Below are 27,890 nucleotides of genomic sequence, written 5' to 3' on the forward strand. Positions count from 1 at the left end.
CCAGAGAAAGGGGGATGACTCACTCGAGAGTCCAACAGATCCTTTGTTGCTGCCTAGGCCAGTGTCCTTTGTTCCTGTGAGGCTGGGCTGGGTTTGTTCCATACATGCCCTGATGAGGTATGAACTGCCCCTCTGCTCTTGGAGAGTTTTTGCCTGGGCTTGTTGTAAGCCGTGAGGAAACATTTTCAGCCTCATAACTATATACATGAAATTACGACCTATAACATAACTTTAACAACAATTACTATAACATTACTATAACAACAATGCTCAGTGCATCATAAGCCTTCTGAAGACACTCGACGTGACAAACTTTGCATTGGATACCACACAATCATGTTATAAGGATGAACATGGGAGTGTAGGGTGTTCCCCTGTGGTACAGACCATCACAACTGCCTTCTGTTGTTTTATTCCTAGTGTTCAGGAAAATAGGACTTTGTACATTCTTTGCAAAATTAGCTGGATTGCATCAAAGAAATACCTGACTCCATCATAAATTTCTCCTCCTAACAGAAATAACCACCTAACCCCCTAGAAATGGCTAACTGCTCAGCTAAAAAAAGGGATAATATAATAACGTTGAAACATTATTGAAACACAACTATCTCTCATATCAAAATTAAATGTTTCAATAATTAAGAATAGAATTTTTTCAGAATTTTTGTTTCACAGGAAATTTTGGCTTTTCATTCCAATTGAGAATTAAAACAAATTTTGAATTGTTTTTTCCTGAGGAAGGGAAGACTTCTGGTTTCTAACCACCTATAATGATTAGTTAGCAGGAGGACTGCTGGGGACACTGTGTGTTTTGCCATGGGGGGACCCATCTCACCTGTGTAATAATTGTTGCATGACACATAGAAGACAAAATTAGAGGGCATATATTATGTGTGTCTGTGTCCTCCAGTTTTGTCTCCTGGGTGCTATGCAACAATTTGCTGTACACACACACACACACACACACACACAATATATAGATATATAATGTCCATAATTCATTCTGGATTTCTTGAGGTAAGATTACCTTTGGAAGCACAATGTGTCAGATAAACTCTGTAGTTTCTTTACCCATTTTGTCAAGTCAAGGGAAGGTTTGAATGAGCTGACATGAGATATTTTTACCTGTAGCTTTAGCTGTAAGAGGGATTTCCCGTTAGCCGGAGCTGGTCTTAATTAAATTAAGAAGCTATATAATTGACAGCTTTGTAATACAGAGGAAAAATTGGACTCAGTTAAGGATACTTAATGCAGACTGTTCTATCACTTTACTTAACTCATTTTAACAATCTTAGGTCATCTCTATTTAAGTACTCTCCTTATGGTAGATCACTGCTAGGGCAAGTATTTTGGAACCTTTGCCTTTATCTAGCAACTAAAGGAATTCCAGGTGTCATAATATAATTCGAATAACTGCTGCTTTCATAAGACCCTCCTTATAGAGATCACATCATTGCAATGACACATTGGCAGCCACTAAATATGCAGGTGGATCTGAGTTGTGGATATTTAAATGTCTGAACATCTCTAACACCTATGTGACCTAAGTAGGCAGCAATCCAGATTACTAAAACAATTCTTCTTCATAATCTGATTCAATTTTCACTGTTTATGCTGTCTGTTTGCTTTCAAATTCATCTCATCTTGGACAATTAAAGTACACTAATCAGTTTCTATGTGAGATACTTATATGGCCCCTCTTACAATAGTGTCTGAGTTGCTTCCACAGTCTTTAATGTACTTATCTCCACGACATCCCAGTGAAATCCTCATTTTACAGATGGGAAGGTGAAGCACAGAGGGATCAAGGCCCAGAATTTAAAAGGGATTTAGGTATTGTAACACTCAGTGTTGCAACACCTAACTGATCTAGAAGCCTAAATTTCATTTTCATCGGGATTTAGGCACTTATGAGCCTAAATCCCTAAATGTTATTAATGTCTTGTTCCACAATATATTTTCTCCAATATTAGACCCCATTTTGCTTTTTCTCAGACAAGCTCTTCATATTAACAGATTGTAAAACTTATTGGAAACTCTCACATTCTAATTTGTCTCATTTTGTTCTCTACTTATTTTCAGTGGAACTCCAAATGGAGTGAAAGCCTTCTAATTGTAGGTTTCAGAGTAGCAGCCGTGTTAGTCTGTATCTGCAAAAAGAACAGGAGTACTTGTAAAGCTGGTTGAAATATGGCAACATTTCATGTGAAAGTTTTCACGATGAATGTACCTGTTTTGTCAAAAAAATTGAAATTCAAAACTTTTGCCTACCGCCATAGAGGGTCAAAAATAGAAGGAAACTGTTTTGCAAAATGTCAATTTTTTTTTGTCAAAATTCTTTTAAAATTTCAGCCACGATCTAGTCACTGTTTTAAATGCAGCCCAGGTTGAAATGATAAAATAGAATGAATGTGTAGGTAGACTTGGATAACTGAAAACTGTTCAGTAGTCTACGAGTAACAAGCTTCTAGTCTTAGTTCAGACAGAGAACAGTGGTTCAGAGATGTCAAAGAATGAGTTGACTTAAGTTCTGATGTTTAGAGCTGCTTCTTTCATGTCAGAGTTAGAGCATATTGTTGGAGGACTGTGAAGGGAAAAGCTTACACTGCCAATATCCCTGCTGTAGCTTTCCTCTGAATAGGAGAATTAACTCCAAATCTTGGACCAAACACCCAGCCCAAGTAAATAAACTGCATCACTCTGTGAATCATAACGGTAAAGTGGAGAAGAAGGTTTGTAAGAAATTCCTCCTCCCCACCCCCAAGACCACAGTGCTCTAAGCCTCGGTCTTTACTGAAGGGCTGAGAGCCACTCCTGCCACACACATCCTACCCCCATATAGTGAGGAATAGCCCATAGATCCATGTAGTGGCTGATTCTTTTAGCTTCCCAGCCATTCACCATTTGCAGGCAGTCACAGGAAAGTCCAGAAAAGCTGCATTTCACAGAGCACACAGGCTGAGGACTCCAGGACCTCTTCCTCATCCATTCTCCTGTGATCAGATTTGTCCAGACCCACAGAGGGTGTGGGGAGCAGGCTTTGACATGTAATGTTCAATATCTTCATTAATGATCTGGAGGATGGTGTGGATTGCACCCTCAGCAAGTTTGCAGATGACACTAAACTGGGAGACGTAGATACACTGGAGGGGAGGAATAGGATACAGAGGGACCTAGACAAATTAGAGGATTGGGCCAAAAGAAACCTGATGAGGTTCAACAAGGACAAGTGCAGAGTCTTGCACTTAGGAAGGAAGAATCCCTTGCACTACTACAGACTAGGGACCGAGTGGCTAGGCAGCAGTTCTTCAGAAAAGGACCTTGGGGTTACAGTGGACGAGAAGCTGGATATGAATCAACAGTATGCCCTTGTTGCTATGAAGGCCAATGGCATTTGGGGCTGTATAAGTAGGGGCATTGCCAGCAGATCGACAGACATGATCATTCCCCTCTATTCGGCATTGATGAGGCCTCATCTGGAGTGCTTTGTCCAGTTTTGGGCCCCACACTACAAGAAGGATGTGGAAAAATTGGAAAGAGTCCAGCAGAGGGCAACAAAAATGATTAGGGGGCTGGAGCACATGATTTATGAGGAGAGGCTGAGGGAATTGGGATTATTTAGTCTGCAGAAGAGAAGAATGAGGGGGGAGTTGATAGCTGCTTTCAACTATCTGAAAGGGGGCTCCAAAGAGGATGGATCTAGACTCTTCTCAGTGGTAACAGATGACAGAACACTGAGTAATGGTCTCAAGTTGCATTTGGGGAAGTTTAGGTTGGATATTAGGAAAAACTTTTTCACTAGGAGGGTGGTGAAGCACTGGAATGGGTTACCTAGGGAGGTGGTGGAATCGTCTTTCTTAGAGGTTTTTAAGGTCAGGCTTGACAAAGCCCTGGCTGGGATGATTTAGTTGGAGATTAGGTCCTGCTCTGAGCAGGGGGTTGGACTAGATGTCCTCCTGAGGTCCCTTCCAACCCTGATATTCTATGATTCTATGAATGCAAAGCAAAAATGCCCATTTCCATCCATGTTTCTCTGATTCTTTTGTTTTCCTCTCATTCTCAGGCAGAATCGCATTCCTAATCCATCTCCCTCTCTCTTCTATTCGGTTGTTATGGCAAAAGCTGGCAATGCCATGCTTGTTATGAGTCATCCACATATAAGCACTTAGTAAGAAATTCTCCACAGAAGGAGCTAATGGGACCCAGGCAGTAACTGCAACCAGACAGTCCCAGGGGATTACTCTTTTCTATGATTACTCTGTCTTGCGGAGCAGCTTCACAAAAGGAGGCCACCTTTTGAGGCCATGAGGTGAGCAATTTTGCACTATGACCATCAGGGGGAAAAAGGTATGGGGTTGAGGCAGGAGATGTGAAAAGAGTATTAGGCAGAAGAGCCCATGAGAGACAGGGACTGAGACAGCAGCTTCTTGGTGACTGGGCACTGGTGCCTGTTTGTGCCAGAGGGACTTGCCTGCGCGTATAACACCAACAGACCCCGTTGTTGACAGGTGGGATCAAACCTGGAACCTCAGTGCATGAGCCTCTATTGCATGAGCTAAAGGCCATATGGCTCTTAGCTAAGGCTGAGGAGCAGACTCAATCTCTCTCTCTACGTGGTCTCAGTGCTACTAGATGGGACAGAACACCACACCCAGAAGGTGTATGGGTTACACATGCAGTATGGGACCATCTCTGTTCCAGGTAACAGGACTTGTACACATTTTGTAAAGAAAGTTACATTAGAAAACACCATGACTGGACTGATCAAAATCTTTCCATTGTAGCTTTTTCCAACTGAAAATTAGGGTTTCTACTAGGGAGGAGGAGGGGGATCTGAGGCATCTGCTTGATTTTTTTTTTCCTTGTTGGAAAACCAAATATTTCTGACTGAACAAAGGAAAATGTTTTTTGGATTCGATAGGTTTTGATTGTTCAAGGTCAGAATTTGTTCTTAGTGTTTTTATTAAAATTTCATTTTCTGTCAATCCCCCCTTCCCTCGTTTTCTGACTAGCTCTTAGCTTGATACTATGCCACTGTTTCTCTTCCAACAGGAAAGTGAACTACAAGGACCTAAAATCTGCTACTTCTTGGAAAAGGGGCACCGCAATGCACAAACAGGTTATTCTCTTCTCTACGTCTTCCAGAAAAAACCTGTCCCCGGGACCCCTATCCCCTTTCTTTTTATTCTATTTTGTAGCCTCTTCTCCTTCACAATCACATTCAGTTCTATTTCCCCAGAGTTCTCTTTTCTCTCAGAAGCACCTGGCCCACATCAGCAGAGGACAATATGGGCTCTCATGAGAAACACCATCAGAGATGAGAGAAATGTATTCCCATTTCTTGCCCTTTAATCAAATTCTGCCACTTTCAATACAGGACTATTATCATTATATTACAAATTGAGTGATACAAACTCTCTGGCTTTGTAAAATGGGAAGATAGAGATGCAATAACAGCTTTCAGTAATGTACTGTCCTTGATCTGTCGAGGAACTCACTGACAACATATGATCCATTGTCCGCTTGTATTTAGTTAAAATAATGAGAATTTAACAGAACCCAATATGCTGCAGTCGTAGTCCATAGAATATTTCCACTTTTCCTGTGTAACTTTCACTCACTCCCTGATCTGGGCTTTTCCTAACATGACTAGAGTTGAAGACAACAGCTTTCATCTAGCTTCATAAAGGACTGCAGATATGGTAAATCACAAGTGAGGTCAGTTCCAACCAAAGCAGAAGTGTCTTGTTAATTTGTTATTGTAGTTCAGAAATAAGCATTATATTATGTGTACACTATGGCATTAAGAATTATATTTGTTCATTCTACCTACTGAACATTGAAACATGAAATAGTTCAAGAGATAAAAATGGATGCTTATCTGCATATGTTATGAAATTTATGGAATCACCTTTGCTCACATTGTGCCAAAGGGAAATTTTTTCACAGTGGGAATCAGTTGCTTAATTAGCACAGAATAATTAAAACTCACTGCAGGGAAAGTTATACGGCCCCACAGCAATTATTTAGGGAGAGTTCATGGCTGTTGCCTGAGGCCAAATACAACCGAAAAAGTAACTTACGTAGGTATGCTACCAAAACAAACTATTCAAGATTGTCTTATAGTAGAGTTATTCCTGGACTGTCCAGAAAACAATCCTAATAATTATTAATCACCAATATGAGCTCATCAACCAATGTATTAATTAATTTCACTTCATTTCTCAGGATCAGCTCCGTACAGTCAGTCATACTGATTTATGTGAATTCTTAGACCTTACAAAGTAAAGTTAATATAACTAGACAACAAGACAAACTTCAAAAGTTCAATAATAATGAACTATTTTAACTAGCCATACGATCCTATTTACAGTTTATTTATTTTAAGTGCTCAATATGCCACTATCCAGTTTCAATAGATCTTGTGCCTGTTTTCACTCCTGATTTGCAGGAGTGTAATTTAGATGAGAATCAATTCCCTTATCTGTATATACGGAGAACACCATGTTCACTAGTTTAAGGATCTAAACTCTGTTCACTTAGGATCTGATCCAAAGCCCATTAGATTGGGTTTTAAATGCAGATCCCTTAGTTGGTACCATCTTTTGTAAATAGACACAGAGAAACCACAATGTTTTGACCAATGAGGAAAATTACTTTTGTAAACAAGTCTTATTTATCCTCTTTAAGGCCCACACACTTTGCACTCAGTTTGTACAGGTGTAAATTAATGACTATACATGGTTGGTGGAGAATCTATGCCATTGCAAATAAAAAACAAAAATTGCTTATTAACTAACTATTGTGAAGTTTATAAGACCTTAACTGGAAAAAAGTCAGCTTTTAGGGGGGGACTTAAAATAATTTATCTAAACCAATAATTGCATCAATACAGCACAAAAATTTGTTCAGGTGTCATTGAAGACAGAGTCTGACACTGTAAAACCTGCAAAAAGCAATTAAATGGCTGGAACAATTTCCTTAACATAAGCCACTGGGGTCAGGTATTTTATCCCACATTGCATATGCTGCTGCATTGAAAGTGACTCTCATGTTCAGATCTCTGTGATGCATAAGTAAAGGGACAGATTAAAAGCAGAGGGGTTGATTCTCTTTTTACACTGGTTTAATTCAATTAGCTTCACTAGAGTTACTCCTGATTTGCACCAGAGTTACTGAGATCAGAATCAGACCCAGAGATTGCCTTAACTCTGAATGTCCTTGCTTTTGAAGATTTAAGACCTTTAAAATGACTTTATTGTACTCTTTTTTCTTAAGTACTAAAAATAATTACTTGGGAAATATTGCAGAGGTGGTGACAGGGAGATTTGCAGACACACTGAGAAATGTGGGAGAGTAGTTGAGACGTGTCAAGGAGGATGCCAAGGACATATACGGAGAGGACAAATGACAAGTCTAAGTGGAGGAGAAAAGGCAGAACAGAGGGGCTGTGTGGGAAAAGCCTCCTACCATAGTGAAATAAGCCAGAGAGGGAGCTTACCTTGTGGTTAAAGCATGAGACTGGGTTCTATTTCTGGCTCTGTCACAGACTTCCTGTGTGACCATAGGCAAGTCTCTAGATCTTTCTATGGCTCAGTGTCACCACCTGTAAAATGGGGACAACACTGATCCTTTTGATAGCATTAGTTATTTGCTTTGTACTTAGTTCCTCAGTCAGAATCGGGACCCCATCATGCTGGGTGATGTCCAAACACACAGGTAGACATGGCCACAACCAGAAGAGCTTATGTAATATAGTATTACAGTAGAATTTAGGGGCCCCGATCATGGACCAGGGGCCCATTGTGTTAGCACAATACAGAGCAGCTAGCTACAGTATTGCTTTTATAGTGCAGCCATCACATGAATAGGAGCTCAGAAGGGTTTGCTGATGCTTAAGTAATAATGGCTATAAACCACATGGGAGAAGATTTTCCAAAGGCACAAATGGCAGCTAGGCATCTAAACTCCCATGCATTTTAATAGGAGAGGCCTATCATACATTTGTGCCTTTGGAACTCTCCCCCTTTGAGATTCTCAAGCTAAAGGTGTTAACGGTGGTGCAAAATAGCAGCATTAGGCACTTGAAATAAATGAGGGTGCCTTCCTGCATAAAAATGTGTGGAGAGAAGAATTCATCTAAAACGTCTGCAGGATAAACTGGCAAGAGCTGGACCCCCTGCACTACATTTCCCAATATTGCACAGCTGACAGCACTGCAATGCCGGGGAGACAGAGCCGGTGATTGAGATTCATAGAAAATCACGGTGTGTCCTAAAACTTATGTGAAGAGGGTGTTACCCTCCACAATTCACGCAGGCTTCCCTCCCCTCATCAGTAGCAGCCAGACCACCCAGTGGCTGTACGACTGTGACCCAGGAAACGTTTGTGCTAACTGGTAGAGAGTACAGGGGGTGCATAAGGTTTTACAGGGATCCCTTGAGACAAGTATATGCACAATAATTCACCAAAGGGTGGCATGTAAGGTCTCTACCAAGAGCCAGTAAACCCCTGATCATCATAATCATTTTGAAGTGTATGTACAGATAATATTTAAGAAATTATGTATCTACACTAGAAATTATGTTCTTAAAACCTTGAAGTTCAAGGGAGGGCACCAGGAGGTGACATGCCTTGGACAGGTTCTGTTCATGCAGGGAGTAGTAGAAGTTTACCTCTATATCTGGTCATTGAAAGCCTAACAATGTAAATAAGTGTATTTGTATATGGAGCCACCAGCTAATCAAGATTGTGGAATTGACCAGAGATCACAACATCTACAGAAAGGAACACAAAGCAGGAGGGCGTCCTATTTATTGACTAAGATCAAAGGATGAGTCGGGTACATCAGGAAATTGCAAGGAGACACACAGGAGATTTCACAGAGGAGACAAGCTGACAGTGTGGCTGGTCTCCTGAAAAAAGGAATCAGAGCCTGTCTGGCTGGAAAATGCTGGTGAGCAATTTGACATGTTACTATCTTGTTAATTAGGTTTAGGTTCTAGAATCCATGTTACAGTTTTATTTTATATGTAACCATTTGATTCCGATATTTCTACTTGCTGCCACCCACATTTCTATACTCTGTTAAATAAAACTTTTGCTTGTTTTCACTATACATTTACCTAAATGCTGTGTGTTAAGTGGAGCGGTGATTGGAGGTGTGACTGGTAAGCTGGGAAGTACTTTGGGAGCAGGGAATCTGTGAATACGTGATCAGGAAATCTGTGTCCAGTGGAATGGGAGCTGGACACTCCAGGGGGTTGCTTGAAGGGCTTGGATTGTGCCAATTGCTTATCTGCAAAAGGGATAGAGGAGTCTGCATATGCTGACAGGGGAGTGCTTGTGTTGCCCGTGGCTGGTGGACTCAGGGAGAAGACTCATGGTGGGTATAGACACGGCTTCCTCATGCTAAGGACAGGTGGCAGCGAGGTGACTCAGAACCCTGGGTATCCTGGGAAGTGTCACAAGGACCCCTGGTTCACTCCACCATTTGCTCTGATTGCCCCCTAATGGGAGGCTTGCAGAGAGCAGAGGAACAGTTAACAGTGTTCTGAGCAGCCTTAACTAACCCTTTTGCATCCGAAGAAGTGGGCTGTAGTCCACGAAAGCTTATGCTCTAATAAATTTGTTAGTCTCTAAGGTGCCACAAGTACTCTTGTTCTTCTTTTTTTGAACTAACCCTGTGTTCTTACTTACACAATTTGGGTTGCAGAAGACAGAAAAGACACCAATTAGAACATTTGCTTCCTCATTCATTCTTCCTGGCATCTCTCTTATTTCCCCGACTCATACACACAGACTAGGTGATGTTGGCAAGACAGAGGAGAAACATGCCTCTTTTCTGTGTGATTCCATGTGCCTTTTTTCAGTTAACCTGTTCCCATCCAGGCCTTCAGAGAAAGAGGATGGCCAATAGGCCTCAGTGAAGGAACAGAATGAAAAGGGATGGAGGAAAGATTCACTGTGACCTGCTGCGAGGGATAAGCTGGGTCCCTGTCAACCCTACCCCATCCTGAAACATGGCTCCTGGACCACAAACGGGATTTTGCATAGGATCTGGGAAAATGGGGGATTCAGGAACAGGGAATTCCATGTTGTAAAGGTCCCCATGGAATGACATGACCCATTGTTGTTTCCCGAGGCCCCAGTCCACCACAGCACTTAAGCACACGTAACTTTAAGTAAGCCAGTAGTCTCATTAACTCCAGTGGGTACCACCCGCATGTTTTAAGTTATGCACATGCTTTAGGGTTTTTGCTACATCACAGCACACTATACTAGTGGTAATACCATTAACTGTCACTTTACTGAACTGATACACACATTGACAGATGGAAGGCCACTGCCCGGTATAGAGCAGAGGCGAAGAAGTGGGGGCATGGAGCACAAGATGAATGTTGCCCTTAATTATTTCATAGGGTATAAATCAAATGAAAACAATTTGCCAATAATATGAGAGTAGAGGACCAATTGTCTCATATTGAACCAACTCTATACACCTGTCAGCTGTTTAATTAAATTTCCATCAAATAAAATGTTAGAATACCTGGTGGCACAGTATATAGATTCTCCTTTCTACTCTTTATTTGCTGTTTTAGTAATATTGCATATTCATATACCTTCAGCTGGTATAAATCAGTGCACTGAAGTCAGTGGAGACATGTTGATTTACACTATCCAAGGCTTTGGCCCCGAAGACCAGATTTTAAGAGACTCAGGGCCAGATTTGCAAAGGTTCTCAGTACTCAGTGGCTCCCATTGTGACATGTATGGGCAGATTTTCAAGAGTTCAACACCCAACCTGTTACGGTCTTCTGGAAAATCTGTTCCAGGTTAAAAATTAAATTTAGAAACAATGTGCCTGCTCCCACTGATGGCAAAACTCTCCAGTAGGATCAGGCTCAGGCTTTATTTGTATTTGTTTCAATTGCCAGGGTTTCACATCTCCTTTACACACAGCGTAGAATGTTTAGGGACTATTTTGATACTGTTTTGGTGGCCAGATACTACAGTGATGAATATGGTCTAAAAACCTAAAGAGACATATGGGATAAATTAAATTTTAAAGACTGACCATGATTTTCTCATTGAATTTCAGTTTAATACATTATAAAGCCAGAAGGGACCATTGTGATAGTCTAATCTGACCTCCTGCATAACACATGCCATAGGACTTTCTTGACTTATTTCCTGTTTGAATTAGAGCATTTTTTAAAGAAAAAAATCCAAACTTGATTTAAAATTTTACAGTGATAGAGAATCCACCACTGCTCTTGATAAGTTGTTCCAATGGTTAGTTAAAAAAACAAAATCTTATTTCTAGTCTGAGTATCTCTTGCTTAGACTGGAGAGAATTAAATGCTCCCATGATTTTGATTTTTTTTTAAGTTGACAGAAAACATTAGCAAAGACTAATGTAAAAAATAAGCTAAAGGCCCCTTCTCATGTCAGGCCCTTTAAAAATTGAACTTGCACCTTAACTGCACATAGAAATGAAGAAAGAAGCTTCCAACATTATGTGTTAAGGCAGCAGAGGTGTCTGTAAAGCCTGTGTTCAAGGCTATTAACTATATTGTAGGAAATGAAGGGCCAGCAACCCATTGCAATTAAGCAGACATCCTTACAAACAAACAATATTCCTATATTAAAGCAATGGTATTAGTTTTCATTGTGGTATATTCACAAAATAATCATTGGTATAATAGTTTCACTCAACTCCCCGACTAGTGCATTACAAAAGGTTTTGGATGCTGTGAAGAAACATTTCATATTAAGTACAGGTTTAGGAGGCAGAAGTCTAGCAAGCCCAGAGACAAAGTCCAAGAGGGACTGATGGAGTGAAGGTAAGTATTCAGAGGAATCTAATTGTGTAGAAAAGAGCGGGATAGCATCAAAGGAAAGCAAAGGGCTCATCAAAAATCTCACTGCATTTCTCTGTTTCAGGAAAACATGCAAGCACATGCTTAAGTTCCACTGATTACGTGTTTAAAGTTATGCCTGTCTTTAAGTGCTTCCCTGAATAGGGATACTTTCCTGAATCAAGACCTTTATCTAAACAGAGTGTAAAACATTAGTAAGGCAGAGACTTCTAAAAGAGACTGGTTTGGAAGATTGAAGGTTCCCCTTTCTACCCCAAACTAGACCCAGCCCTATGAACTACAGATATATCTGTTATATATCTGAAAGTCGGCTTTTTACATTCACTTCACTGGTCAGCCTCTAATCACCAGAGCACTGACCCAATATTATAAGCTATGCTCAGAAAAGTATTACAGCTAAACCACTAAAACAAAAACAAAATGTATAGGCATTTGAGAATTCATCTTATCGGTCTCAATATTACAAGCTCCAAGGGGCTGAGATTTGTAATATAATTCACAGTACAGAATCCGTCAACAAAATGAAAGCTCTAATCTTTAACGGATTGTGAAAGTGGATTTAGAGATACATGCTCTGAATTATTTTGTTCAAATTGTGTTTTCGTTACATATCTCTTTCAATTTGTTTTGCACATAGGAGTACTTGGGTAAAGAAAAGATGCCAAACAAGAAAATTTAGGGCAGGATTTTCAAAAGCATTCAACATTAGACTAACTCTTCTCCACTGAAATCAATAGGAATTTTGACTAACAATTTTAAAGGTTCTCTCTTTTCAGTCTGCAAAGGAGCTGTAGTGCACTTTGCAGAATCTGCATGTAAGTTGGAGGGAGAAGCACAAGTTCCAAGAGAAAAGACTTTGCAGAAGGTACCAGATGATCAGTCTGCATGCACATGACTTGAATGCTAGCTGCAGTTGCAGCATCTCTGTAAATGTTTCTATTGATAAATTAGTTTTACAAACATGGAATCGTCTCATCTTATTACCCAGGTACATGAAACACACTCTGGGAAGAGGTGTGAAATCCAGTTCAAAAACATATGTACATGTATTGGATATAGCTAGATAAATACTCAGTTCAGTGTGTATATGTAAATTCTGTACATTTGAAGACATTTCCACCTCTTATGTTGCTTATGTTTACTTGCATTGCACTTGTAACTTTTACTACAGTATTTTGGAATATTATACTAATCCGTCTCCCTTTTGTGAACCCTTTCTTGAAAATCTGATGTGTACCTCGTGAGGCCCTGAGGCACAGTGAAAACTGAAAATGTATACATTCATTTTCTCAGAATTTGTGATGTCAAGTTCTAACTGTGGTCCCCCACCCCAAACAAAACAAAACCAAAGTGTGGTACTCACCCAGCTGTAGTCATTGGCATCCATAATTATTACCTTATTATAATGATACTCTTCAATAATAACCACAAAATGCTTAATTCCCATGGATGGTTTTATAACAATCATGGATTATGCTGAGAAAATGGTATAATTTATTTTATTCTTAATGGAGTGTGAAAATCTTGCCTACAAGATTGTCACTTGACGTGCAATTTATATCACTCAAAAAAACATATATGCTTCATGCTACTAATGAAAAGGGTCCAAGGAATGTTCAATTGACAAGAAGTAGAGAATTTCACATTTCAAGCCAAATGAAGGGCAGTGAGTCTTTCACTTGAGAGGCTCCTATTATCATTGGACAAAAGCAAAGTGTTTATTATAGATAGTGTAAGGTCACATGAAAGAATGTGCTTGGCCTTCAGAGACCTTGGTATTCTTATAATTAAACTAATCAACTGTGGAACAGTAGTCAAAAGTCAAATCTTAATGAACTGGAAAAAATGATACTTCAATTTTCTGTTGCAAATCCCCAATTAGCATATTAAACACAACATATTTCTATTAAATGAAAAAATTGAATACTGTTTTTCTTACTTATTCTTAAGTAGGAACTGTATATTCTGCATTAAACATATGGAAAGATATTAATTGCATTGTTATAATTAAATTGCAGCAGCTAGCTTCATATGGTTTAATTGAAAGAACAGGGGCGGCTCCAGATACCAGCGCAGCAAGCGCGTGCCTGGGGCGGCAAGCCGCGGGGGCGGCCTACCGGTCGCCATGAGGGCAGCAGTCAGGCTGCCTTCAGCGGCATGCCTGTGGAAGGTCCACCGGTCCCGTGGCTTCAGCAGCAATTCGGCGGCAGGTACTCCGAAGGCGTGGAACCGGCGGACCTCCCACAGGCGTGCCACCGAATCCGCGTTACCAGCGGACCTCCCGCAGGCATGCCACCGAAGGCTGCCTCACTGCCGTGCTTGAGGCGGCAAAATATATAGAGCTGCCCCTGTGAAAGAACATACTGATCCGCTATATTAAATAGCACATTTTTTATCATTATAACTGGTCTGAAAATAATCTCTCTCTCTCTTTTTGGAAGAACACTTCATTTCCATTCAGTAGTCATCTATTTTTAAATACCAACAATTCTATATGTGGGAAATTCATGTATAACACACTGGTTACTGTGTGTTACACATATTGCCTTTTGGCTAATCCAAAGAGTATATGGGTCTGTTACAGCTCTCAGCATGAAAACCTGGTTCTTTAGCTCAAGCTTTCAGCTCTGGAGTTCCCTGGTCCAATCCCTGGTGCTTGGATGGCAGCAGTCATACATTTGTACATTGTTCCCAGCCAGCGGAGTTATTCTGAAATTACAACAGAATAAGTCTCCAGTCCTGGTTGCAGATGGATCCCTACCCACTCTCAGCAAAATTCTGTTGACTTCAATGGGTTCCACATAGAAACAAGTGTCTGCTGGCAAGCATATCTCTATAGGATTGGGGCCTAAGTGAAATCAGAATCTGCCCCCTTGATTATATCCAGCAAGGCCACTTCCTATATCTCTAAGAACACATACATTAATTATTATTATTGGATTTTCAATGATCCCCATTATCATTGTATCAGAGAAACTGATGAACAGTAAATGAACTTATTTCCATTATTATGGATGTGGTAAGGAAGTATCATTATGCTTATTTTCAAGATAGGGAACTGAAACACCCAGAAAGTAAGATCTACATCTGCGAAAGCATCCATCAGTGTTGAGTCCTTTCCTTTTTGGACACCAAGCTTTAGACCTGAAGGACTTGATTTTCAGAGATGCCGAGCACCTGCTCTCCTATTGATTTAGTGGATTTAGCCTTTGTTGATGGTAGATCAATGCAGCTTTATATCTAGTTACACTAGGAAAGTAACTTAGCACAGAGAAAACCATAAACAAAAAACACTATATTTATTGCAAATTTGAGTTAAATGACATTGGGGATGTAATGATTTTTTCTAGCGAGAGTAAGTGTGAAGAATTCCAACAGGTGCAATGAATGTCAATGAGAAAAGTAAGTTGTCTGACCTTCTAGAATTTACTTCCAAAACAAAGCATTTTCTTTAAAAGAATAAAATCCCCTACTTACCTGTCCAACAAGTCTGTCATTAACCAAAAAATAATCCTCACACCTGTTCCATTTACTAGCAGCTACTTCACAAGAGCTTCACAGAGCAAAGGAGAGAGATGGATCTTTAAAAAAATAATAATAATTGTTTTTCCATCAGCCACGTGAATCAGCATACAATCAAGTGTTTATATTTAGATGTTCTCTGAAAAGAGACTCATCTCTCATCTGGGAGCTGAATATAAGGCACTTGTAAATATTTTAAATGGTCCTGTTAAACAAGAGTTAGTGGGCTTTTTCATCAGGTCCAATTGATCTGCGCTGAGTAGAGGGCATATGGGGTAAAAGTGATTGTATACAATCACTGAACTGCCCCAGTCCTCAAAGCTGCCAATTTTTACCCTGGGACAAGTTAGTGCAGCCTTAGGTCTGCTCTAATCTGTGCTGGCTGATAGCCCCACGGGACCATTATGCCACCAAAGAACTTCTGGAGTGTACCAGTACTCCAGTCACACCCCTTTCCTTGCCCAGTCCCCCTACATCGGGAGCCTGCAAGGGGGTAAGTATCAGGAATCTATGTCAGCCCTACAGTGCTTCTCTGTTCCCACATATGAGGGGGAATCCTTAACTGCCCAGTTAGGGTAGTGTCTACAACTTTAAGCCTCCAGAACAATGAAGGGAGACCTTTTCAAAGTATCTAGTACTTTTACAAAGACATCCTTGTAAATATGACTGATATAAATCAACCATGTAAGTTGAACTTCAGTTACTACTTTTTCCCCCCCTAGAGATTATGCGTTATTCACATTATTTTTCAAGGGATGGATTTTGGGGTTCATAAAACCTGTGGCTACAGTAGCCAGTGGATCAGATAATCCTAATCTGGAGGAAACTGCCCTTGCTGAATTTCTCTCTCCACAGTTTGCTATAGAAGGAGAGAGGTAGGCAAAAGTGAAGCCTACAGAGTTCTGATGGCCTGACTGGCTAATCTATATATTTCTTACAGGCCTGTCACTTTTGTATAAAAAAATTGCATTACCTAGTGAACATCCATATACACGTAAGTAAATTTCCATAAAAATCAGACATCGTTTACTTATGCTTCTAAAAGTGCAAACACAAAAATCAAAAACAAATGAAAGAAGCTTTTCTTATTTTCCAGTCACATATTCCTATGCTTCTATTAATGCTCTTAATTTTGTATGTCAGGTTAGAAGGGGCAGGAGTGTACAGAATACAAAAACAACAAAATGCCAAGGCTTCAGTGCCTATATACATCTTCTCCTGATAGGCAGTAATGATAGATCTCCTTTTCTAACTTGTTTTTTTGACACCATGCCATTCAGTTTCTCTTTTCGGTTTTGTTTTAATGTTTGTGAGTACAGATAGGAGCAAATAATTTGTTTTGTTTAGGAGACAGCGCTTGATTCTGATCCTCTTTATTACAGCATAAACCAGGAATGACTCTACTGAGGTCAGTGGAGCATTAAACCAGGGCACATTATCATCAGGTACTGCAGTAGCATATAGATACCCCAGGCACCATCGTACTAAACTCCCTTCAAAACACATAGTAAGAGACAGTCCCTGCCTCAAAATACTTACAATCTAAATAGATGAAGCAGACAAAGGAAGCATTATCATCATTTTACAGATGGGAAACTGAGGCACAGAGCTGAAGTGACGTTCACCAGGTCATACTGGAAGTCATGGGGCAGTTCTTGATCCACCACAGACTGCCTGAGTTTCATCCCAGTACCTTAACCTTAAGACCGTTGTTCCTTTCTGTGGGAGAGCAGACTTCAATCTTACAGCTTTGAAAAACCAACAAGCTTCAAATAAGCCTTCACTAAATCTTCAAGTCACCTGCAATTGTCAGTGAATGCTGTCCTCTTCCTAAACTAAACCTCACTCTCTCACCAGCATATTTTTAAATGCATCTATCAAATCTATTTTAAATACAAATCATGGGACGTTATTTTTAATAGAGAAAACTAATCCTAAAACAGGCCTTCTAAAAAGATTCATAAAGGATTTCTTCTCTTCCACCTCCCCCCACTCAACTTCCTTGACATGCAAAGTTGTGGATTTTATTGCTGGCAATTCTTAATAATAAACCTACTCCATACTGTAATATTAGTCTACCTCATGCTAGCACTGCAAAATATGCCAAGCTTGTGAGAATAAATTGGCCATCTGGGCCTGCAGGTGTTTACAATATAGAATAAATTAAGAAGTGAAAAGGCATTGAGAAGGTTGCAGCTGAATAATTACTGTGGAAAGCTGAAAATCTTAAGTACTAGTTCAACCACTGAAGATGCATTACCCTGCCCTTTTAAGATTAGTTTCCACTCTTGTTTCATTAGCCCTCCTGTCTGAAAGGCTTCTCTTTCCTTCAAATATATTCTCCCCGCAGAATGTTTGCCACAATTAAGCCATGTCGATACTTGTTCTTACAGTCATTTTTTGTTGTTGTTTAACTGATGTGATAAATTCAGTTATGATTGTTGAGAGGAAAGATTCCTGCTTTCCTATCCCTCCCCACGACAAGCTGTTTCATGTGAGCCCCTGCTGGTTTGGTTGTTCATTTCGTTCCCTGCACATTTCAAGGAGGAATGTTGCACTTCATCATCATCAGAGCAAAACATGGAACTGTTTGGGACAGGATGCAGAGCAGACACATTAGAACCAGCTTCTATTATATCATCCTGCACCATTGAATAGCGGGAGCTTTGCTATTGACTTCAATCAGGTCAGAAGCAGATCTCTATTGAGCTCACATACTAAGATGATGAGGGCTATGTAGGTAAATTGTAAAGAGATAGATTATAGATAGACAATGATGTAAAATGTACTGTATCTATTTTTATTTTTCAGTACAGTAATATGCAGACTGCAATTCTTCTTATGACCTTATAGGTCAAATTCCACACTCATCTATGCATGCCACTCCCACAGAAGGGAATGGGAATTGTGGACATATTTGAGGGCAGAATTTAGCTTCTGAATAAGCCTATCAGAATGTTCCTATGGAATCTGGAACAGTAACTCCACAACAGGAACACAGGCTGTCCTCAACTCCTATTGGAATTTGAATACCCTCTAAAAAAAGTAAATTGTCATATTTTCTGAGGCCTTGGCTATACTTGCAGCTGGACAGCACTGTGAGGTAAACCTGTCTTTGTACAGCTGAGTAGGGAAAAGCGCTGCAGTCTGTCCACACTGACAGCTGTCAGCGCAGTGGCGTGGCCACACTTGCAACATTTGCAGCTGTGTTGGGAGCGGTGCATTATGGGCAGCTATCCCAGCATTCATGTGGCTGCAACATGTTTTTCAAAACGGGGGGGGTGGGGTGGATTGTGACAGGGAGTGTGGGGGGGAGAGAGAGTGTTTTATAGAGCGTGTCAGCTCTCTATTTTGCAAGTTCCGAACTCCCGGCCCCCTGCTAATTCATTCACTCACTCAAAGCAAACAGCAAACTGTTTGTTTTTTCTCTGTGGTAGGAGCTTTGAAACCGGAACTCCCGCATTCCTGCAGCCCATCACAACAATGGAGAGGATTGGCCACTTGACAAGGTGATCAGTACAGCGCTGCAGATTGTTTTCTGGTACACACTCACAGGGGAGAGTCGTAGCCACTCCGCTGTATCTCTTATGCTTCTCGGGGAGGTGGAGTAACTGCAGCGGTGTACCCAGGGAGATACAACGCTGTACGTGCCCTGCCAGTGTGGACGGGGAGTGAGTTACAGCGCTGGGGGAGGCTTTACAGCGCTGTAACTCGCAAGTGTAGACAAGGCCTGAGTATACAAAGTGCAATGATTGCTTGAGCTGGTTGAAATATTTACTTGTTTTTTTGTTTTTTTTTTGAAGTTCTGATGAAAAATTGAAAATTGTTCACTTTTTTTTTAACAGCTCATAGAGATGGTAAAAATTGTGAAAGTTTAGAAATTGACAAAATTTCATCATGGAAAATTTTGATGTTTTAAAAAAGAGGGTTACCCTTTTTCAACCAGTTCTAATAATTATAAATGAAATAGTAAGTACATAGTGAAAATGCCACACATCTGCATCACTTCACTAAGGAGAAAACTCAATGTTATTTCATGTAAGTATGACCCACACTGCCTAGCAGTGGCAGATGTCAGGGCCTCCCTATTGGAACAGAAATCACTGATGGGGGATTCACAGGCTATTCTTAATGTAACTTGTTTTAGTTTATACCGTATACCCCAGTCCTTGAACAGAAGTAGTTACAAACGGCACATAGGCAAATCTATCTTTCAGGACTCTCATCCAAAACATCAATACCCAGTTGCCAGGGAGCAACTGTCTCAAGAACTGACACTAGTTAGAAAGATTAAGAACAGAGCAAAGTTGCTTGCTGCTCATCACAGAATGCTCCAAAAGAAACTGCACTTCAAAACAATACAGCATTTCTTCTACAGCACTCACATTCTATGAGAAAGAGGTGGAATGGTGTTTAACAATGCCCTCTGGTGACTCCTGCCATAACATAATTGGCCTAGCAAAGCGAGTCCCTACATTCAACTTGATGACATTTCTCTGTTTGTCTGTATCTAATGTAATCACTTTTGAAAACTGCATTCAAAAAATTCCAAAATTTCAAGGGATGTTCTAGGCATCAGTGGGCTGATCCCCTCATATTTCTGGTCCCATAAATATTTCACAGAAGAGAAAATTATGCCTGATTTCATTGTGTTGCTAACCCTCCAGTCATGAACAGAGGGAGTCCCTAAGAATGCCACTCTATTGGAGAATTACCTCTAGGGTCTGGAGGAGTGCCATCCAAAACCAGAGACATAGGGCCTCCAACAGGTGACTCGGATGAGACTGGCATAGACCCCTGGATATGCTGTAGGTTTGGGGGTGGCTTGTTCTGTGGGGGAAGAGGAAACCCTACCTCCAGAGAGGATGATTGGGGTGGAACTTCCTGGGGGGAATCACTACAGAGATCTGCTGTCCCAGCGACCCCCCCCCCCCCACACACACACACACACCACGATTTTTCTGCTTAAGAGCACAATCCAGCTTCATGTCATAGGTTTACTGCATGCTTTACTTCCCCATACAATGGGTACTATTAAAAAAAAAAGATCACTGTGTGGTAACTGGACGTTGAGATATCCCAGTTATTGCCAATTATTAGTACAGGGAATCTAAAGCATCTTCAATACCACTGTGTGATAGCTGAGGATAAAAGCTGACTTTTTCATGATGACAGCAGTAGCTTGTTCTTCAGTCCAGCAAGCGGTTTAACTGGCAGAAGATTTTAGAAGCTGAATGGCAGATCCTGCCTACGTGCCTCAATATTAAGCATATTGATCTGTCTAGAAGAGAATTTTTAGAGTTCTGAGAATAATGCAAAAATCCCATTTTTTCAGCTGAAGGCATCTTCTCATTTTATCATCTGGAAAATCATAAAATCAAAATCTGCTGGATCCGAGGGGATGTTTTCATAGTGCAGTTTGCTGCATGCATCATTCAGCAGGAATGTCATTTTAAATAATAATTTAGGGGTTTGGTTTGTATTTTTTTAAATCAGCAATAAAATATTCTTTAGTAAAGATTTTATGTCTTACTCAAATAAATACAGTTTGCTGGCATAGTATTTTCATTATTTCTAATGCTTTTGTAGTGTTCACTATAACCCCCCCCAAATCAAATAAACTTGTCAGGTTTGGGAGTTGAATTATAAATATGGCCCTGATCCTGCAATCGGATCCTGAACTTTTGTACCAGAATGGATCCTCACTGTTTGGAAATGGGACTCCATAGTGGCAAAAATGCATTCTGAATGATTGCAAATGTAGGATCAAATGCAGGTTGAGTTTCTGCTATCTAGCCTTCTCTAGTGGTAGGTCCACATAAAAGGATAAGAGCCTACTACTACCATCACCACCACTAAATGGAGTTACTTGATTTGTTGAAACATTCATAAACTTTGGAGTGAACTTGGGCTCAGTTTTGAGTGAATCCAAACACAGATTTGAATGAACGTAAGGTGATTCAGCTTCGCATCAAAATCCTATGAAATTTAATGTCACCGCCACTAGTTTTAGATGTGATTAACTTAGTGATTTGAATGTCATTTTTTGCTTTGAGTTTTTGGATGCATTTGAACTGGAACTGGGCAAAAAAATTCCAACAGAATAGTTTGGCCATCAGAAAATCCTGATTCAACAAAATCAAAAAGCTTCAGGTCAATTAAAATCAAAACATTCTCATTTGAGACAAAAGAAAATCATCAAAACATTTTATTTTGATAAGGTCAAAGCAATTTGTTTCAACTTCATCATTTTTACTTTTATATTATAATTTATATTACACAGTCAAAACATTGAATATTATATCTTTATATGGTCGAAAGTCAAAATGAAGCGATTTGACCTTATTGAAATAAAAGATTTAGCTAAGGTCATTTTGATATTTCCCAAATGAAATTCTTGTGAAACAAAAATTCCCATGAAAAATTTCAACTCTTCATTCCTATTCAGGACAAAAGAACAATTCAAAATGTCAATTTCCCATGGGACATAAATTCTGAGTTTCAGCAAGCTCTAATTAAAACCATCAGATTCAAAGGAGAAATTATGGGATGTATGTGCATGCAAATCAAAAGCATAGTAAATCTTTGCATAAACCCCTCTGAGGAGAAAAGGAGCTTCTCACTCTGCAATGATTACCCTTATAGATACTCAGCTCTCCACCTGTCACCATATGCCAGCAGCAACAATAAAAATATCTCTCGATGGCCTTCATCTGCGGAACTTCATCTGAGGCCTTGGCTACACTTACCCGGTAGTTCGGCGGCGAGCGATCGAACTTCTGGGTTCGACTTATCGCGTCTAGTCTGGACTCGATAAGTCGAACCTGGAAGTGCTCGCCGTCGACTGCGGTACTCCAGCTCGGCGAGAGGAGTACCGCGGAGTCGACGGGGGAGCCTGCCTGCCGAGTGTGGACCAAGGTAAGTTCGAACTAAGGTACTTCGAACTTCAGCTACGTTATTCACGTAGCTGAAGTTCCGTACCTTAGTTCGAATTAGGGGGTTAGTGTAGACCTGGCCTGATTTATTTTCCTTGTTCAAATTTCAGATTGGCATGAGGAGGCACAGCCTACCTTGGCCTAATTATCATCCATACATCATATCAGGTTTGATATTTCAAATTGCTGTCTATTTTTACATGGGAATGACAAGATTTCTTTTTACAGGATTAGTTTATAAGAATATTTTGACTTCCCACAGTATTTCTTCAATTATCTACTTTAGATGGTCCTACAGTCTTGTAGTCATTACAGAACTATATATTTATACGGATAACAAGAATATTCAGATTTATAATAATTAATGTTAAAATATATAAACAAGAGTTTTGGAGAGGATATAAACCCTCATACTTCAGGGCACAAGCAAATTATAACTATTGAGGATTAGGAGGAAAATGTCACTGAGCAGGTATCCATAGCTGCAGGATCTCTTCATCTGAAGAAGCTGGTACTGTAAAAGACAAGTCACTGGATTCAGTACAGCAAGTCCTGTGTTTCCACATTATATTTTAATCTCCAGTACTGAGAGTGATTCAAGGTCATTTGTTAATTTATTTGTAGCTGCATTCTTTTGTCAATTTAAAAGGTAAAACCACAAAGGATCCTTTAGAAAGCATGTTAATTTCTCTCCTCCTCCCTCCTCAGCCCATAATGCATTAAAAAAGGGCCTTTAATGTTTTGGTTTCTTCCAAAATATGTGTGGTTTTTATCTAGAACTATTGATAATGTCAAGTCTGGTCTAAACTCTTGCGATATTTGTTCTCCAGTTAACAGAGACTTCTAGACTTAACAAGATCTGAAGTTCTAATATAAAAGTTTGGGAGGAAAAAAAGCCTTTATTAAAAAACACCACACACAAATGTGGCCTTTATACATCACACAGAACCAAAAGGGCATGTGCCCAATTTCTCTTCTTTTGCAAGTCACCTCTAAGACTCATGAATTTCATTCCCAATCCTATGCTGATAACATTCAGCTGAATGTATTATTCATTTTCAAGTTTTTCCAGGGACATTGACTTTTGTGTTTAATAATGTATGACCAATATCAAAAACTAGCCACATCATTATTCCCTGATATTAAACATTGGAAGAACTAATTCCTACTTAAGCTCAAGTATTGCTCTGTCAAGATTAATTTTTTCTCAAGATGCTTCCCCCCTTTCCCAACGGTGAGCAAACATGGATTCCTTTCTTCATTCTGGTTGCTATTAATAGAGTTGCCAATTCCTATAGGTCTACAGTCAATAATAGCAAGAATTAATTAGTTGGTTTACTGTCAGCTTGAGGAAGGAGTTTGCTTTAAAACAAAATGCAAACATGCATCTACAGACAGAGACCATCACCCATTTTTCTTGTTGCTGAGGTTGTAGCTCCCAGTTATCACAAAGTTTAGCCAATCTTTAGACTGTAAGTGAGCTATCAAACGAAGATTCAAGAAAGAGAAAGCAGTTCTTGGGTGCACTTTGTTTGGACTCCTTTGCCTTTTATTTTTATAAGCAAAGTTCCAACTTTCATGTAGAACTTTGCCCATTTTGTGAGAATTATGTTTCTAAACAGATAACTACCTTTGGAGAGATTCACCTTTTAGAGCTATCTATGCAGATATTTACAGCCTGCATCATTCACAGTATCTGAGCATCTCAATGTTATAGATAATATAATGTACACATTTCTCAGCCACACTGAGCTCACGTTTATATAGCTGAACAAAGGGAGGCTGCCTTTATGCCTTCCCCAAACCAGGGCTGGCCTGCGTATTGAACCCCCTCCTGGAACAAAGTTAAAGCAGCTATATGGCTGATCTAAGTTGCGCTGGCTAGAACAATCCCTACTGGCCCCTCTGGCCCTCATCAAATTCTCTGCCCTACCCCAACATGCCCCTTCCCTACCTCTAGCTTGTCCTACTCTTCTACCTGTTCCAGGGCATTACCATGTGTTGCATAACAAGTATGACATGGACCATGCACTGCTAGAGAAAGCTATTCAACAATGTAAAGAATAATCACTCGGGAAAGACATTTTCATTACATGAGGCCAGCTGCCAGGATACACCACTGACTGATGTATTACAGACAATTGCAGTAAAGCTATATCAGATGTATTTGAACAGTTAACTGATGGACTACTTAGTGGGTATTTGCAGGACTAGCCAAAAACTGCTTCCCAAATTAAAAAGTTACTGAGCAACAGCGCAGATTGGGAAATCCAATTTTTTCCCCGCAGAAAGTTTTTATGGGGAAAATCTCATTTGCAAATTTTTTACACCTCTAAAATGCAGGTTTTCTGTGGGAAATTTATTTCTGAAAATAACTCAATTTCATTTTGACTTAAAATGTCCCTTTGTTTAGTTTTCTGCTTCATTTCTCCCTCCTCCCCGACCTTTTCTCCCATTTTTATTTTTCCACTGGAAAAAAGTGGGAGAAAGGTTAAAAACAGCATACACAGGTATCTCACTTTTCATACTACTTTTACTCAACTGAGAAAAGCTGGAAACTAAGGTTTTTTTAAAGGAAGGGGGGGTCAAAATGTGTGTGTGTGGGGGGAAGTCTACATCAATTAAAAATTAAGTATAATCAGGCATGCCAAGGATAAACAAATGGGGAGCAGGTTTGCTTGTAACAAGTGTAGAGGCAATCACAACGTGGACACACAAAAAGTCCAGTACGATTCGTTTAGTATAGTACACGCAAAATACTCAGTGCTTTCAAAAAGTGAGTCTCTCGCAGTGCATGAAGATACCAGACCTGGAAAGTGGATCAGGATCCAGCCATTCATGATCAAAATACCACCATAGTTTTGGGGTTTTCAGATCTGTGCTCAGTTCAGACTTTTATCAGATCCGATGGGCTAGCAAGCAGACAGGACACATCTATCCATCTGCATGATCCTTGCTGAAACTTGGAGTAGAAATTAATGCCAGCTTCACATTGTTTTTATGTATAATTTAGACTTCCACTGCAGAGTGGCTCTGTAAGAGGAGAAACAAATATTTACTCTCAGAATCTTACATATAATTTTAATGATTGACCTTATATTTCACACTCGCTGAAACATTTTTTAATTGGATCCAATGAAGACTTGCAGATTCTTTTCATGTTAATGTCAGACCATGGTTATGTAAGTAGCTGTTTAAAAAAAAAATCTTACAAGGTTTGGGATTTGAGTGGCAAGCATAATTTCTTTTTTATTTTATGAAGGTCTGCATTTTATGTGAAAAATAAACTACATATTTTTATGTTTGCTGCTTGCCACTATGTATTAGGAGAGATTAATGTCGCTGCATGAGCAACTTTTCATATTTTGTCTTTTATGCTGGTAATTTAGCCTGCCTGCTTTATCATCACTTTAGCTTGTCTAACTCAGATCAATGGGAGCTTGAAATTAATTCAAGGTAGATACCACATTGAGAAAGGAGATGTGAAAATACAGGTATATATGGGGGAGGGGAAAACAATTTCACTGAATTGTAACACACCACACTGGATTTTACAATTGAATCAAGTATATGATATGTGCCAAAAAAATCAATGTTGTTTTTTGTTAACTGTTAAGATTAAAAAAAATACAAATGTGCTTTGATACAGCCCATCCTACAAAGAAAAGTCAAAAATTATTCCAAATCAGGTTTAGTGGCTCAATAGAATTGAAATAGGTAAATTTTCCCAAGTTAGTCAATGATTTCACAAATGCTAATCCAAGGCAGATTCTGATACTCTTATTCATATGACCTTACTGCATTACTTACTTATTGAACATGAGTAAAGATATCAGAATCTGAACCTTAATTATTTAAAGCCTGAGCCAAAGGCCATTAGACTGGGGAGGCAGCGGTCCCTAGTGAATAGAGCACTGGACTGAGACTCAGGGATCTATTCCCAGCTCTGCCTGAGGCCTGCTGGGTGACTTAGAGCAAGTCATGTCATCTCTCTATGAGCAGGTGCTAAAACAAACATTTGGTGGCTTGTTAAGGGAAAATAAATAATGACATGAAATAAAATATTATTTATCACCATGACTCTTTTAGATGTGGGGGGGAAATACTACATTGTACATTTACTTACCTGTCTGTAATTCTAAGGCACGTTTTCTCTGTATATCAGAGAAACAAAGCTATAAATACAAGTATGTGTGTTTCCTCAGAAGATCACACATAGGATGGATACATCCATGCCAGCAAAAACAACTGACAAATATGTGGATCTAGAAAGTCTGCACACATTTGATATCTCTGTCAGAAAAAGATAGATGCAGGTTGTGAGGAAAAAAGGATGAGAGAGAGGAGTTTAGAAGAAACATGCTTCAATAGAATTTTATGGTCTCAATTCTACAAGGACTTATGTAGGTGCTTAAACTTATACACATTGATTTTAATGGGACTATTCACAATGTAGGTGAGTTAGTCTTTGCAGAACGAAGAACAGGAGTACTTGTGGCACCTTAGAGACTAACAAATTAATTAGAGCATAAGCTTTCGTGGACTACAGCCCACTTCTTCGTTCTTTGCAGAACGGGGGCCTAACTATTTAAGTTTTTAAATATTATATTCCTAATCTTGCAGATTCCTATTGAAGTCAACAGGGCTTCAATGGGCACAGTATGGATCAGGTTACAGGACTGGGGCCTAATCATTATTTGTTCTGGAACTTGGTTTACTTTGCTTTAATAATAAAATTAAGTAGTTGTGCTGATTTAGTATCATCAGCCTAGAAGTTAAACCCAACCGCCATCCAAAATATTGGAAAAGAAGATGAAGGTCTACATTTCCGAAAATGGGTTGGGTTTCTGAGCTGAAATAAAAGGTCTTTCTTAAAAAGAGACAAATTAAGTTAAGAGTTCTATTCTAGCCGTGGCTGTTAGTCCACAGATGGCCATGCTCTGCAATGGTAGAAGCTACATCCCCATGGGACATGGCCATGCAAAATCCTGTGCATTAGGAAACCTCTTATGTCTCTTCCCCTGAAGAATCCTACGGTTGCATCTGCAGAGCCGAGTTTTTCTGTTTCAGCCTTTGCAGCAGGCCAATCTCTTTTGTAGGTAAAGGGCATGTTTACATTGCAATTAGACACCTGGGGCTGGTCTGTGCCAGCTGACATGCGCTTGGGCTGCAGGACTGTAATTACAGGAGTGTAGACTTCCAGGCTCGGGCTGGAGCCCAGGTTCTAGGACCTTGCAAGGCAGAAGGGTCCTAGAAGCCCATCATCCAGCCCAAGCCCAGAAGTTTACACTGCAGTTAAACAGTCCCACAGCCCGAGCCCTGTGAGCCCAAATCAGCTGGCACAGGCTTCTAATTGCAGTGTAAACATACCAAAGTGACCTGCTTCTGCAGTCATCAGGGATGCCATTCTGAGACTTATGCTCCTCAAAAGACAATCTCAAAATGTTAGCTGATTGAAACCCTAAGAAAAAGGCAACCTGAAGGGGAACAATGATCATACGATAGCTGAGCACCACAAAACGTTTAATGTATTTATCCTCACAATACCCTT

Source organism: Chrysemys picta, chromosome 8 (assembly GCF_011386835.1).
Source record: "Chrysemys picta bellii isolate R12L10 chromosome 8, ASM1138683v2, whole genome shotgun sequence".
Lineage (NCBI taxonomy): Eukaryota > Metazoa > Chordata > Testudines > Emydidae > Chrysemys > Chrysemys picta.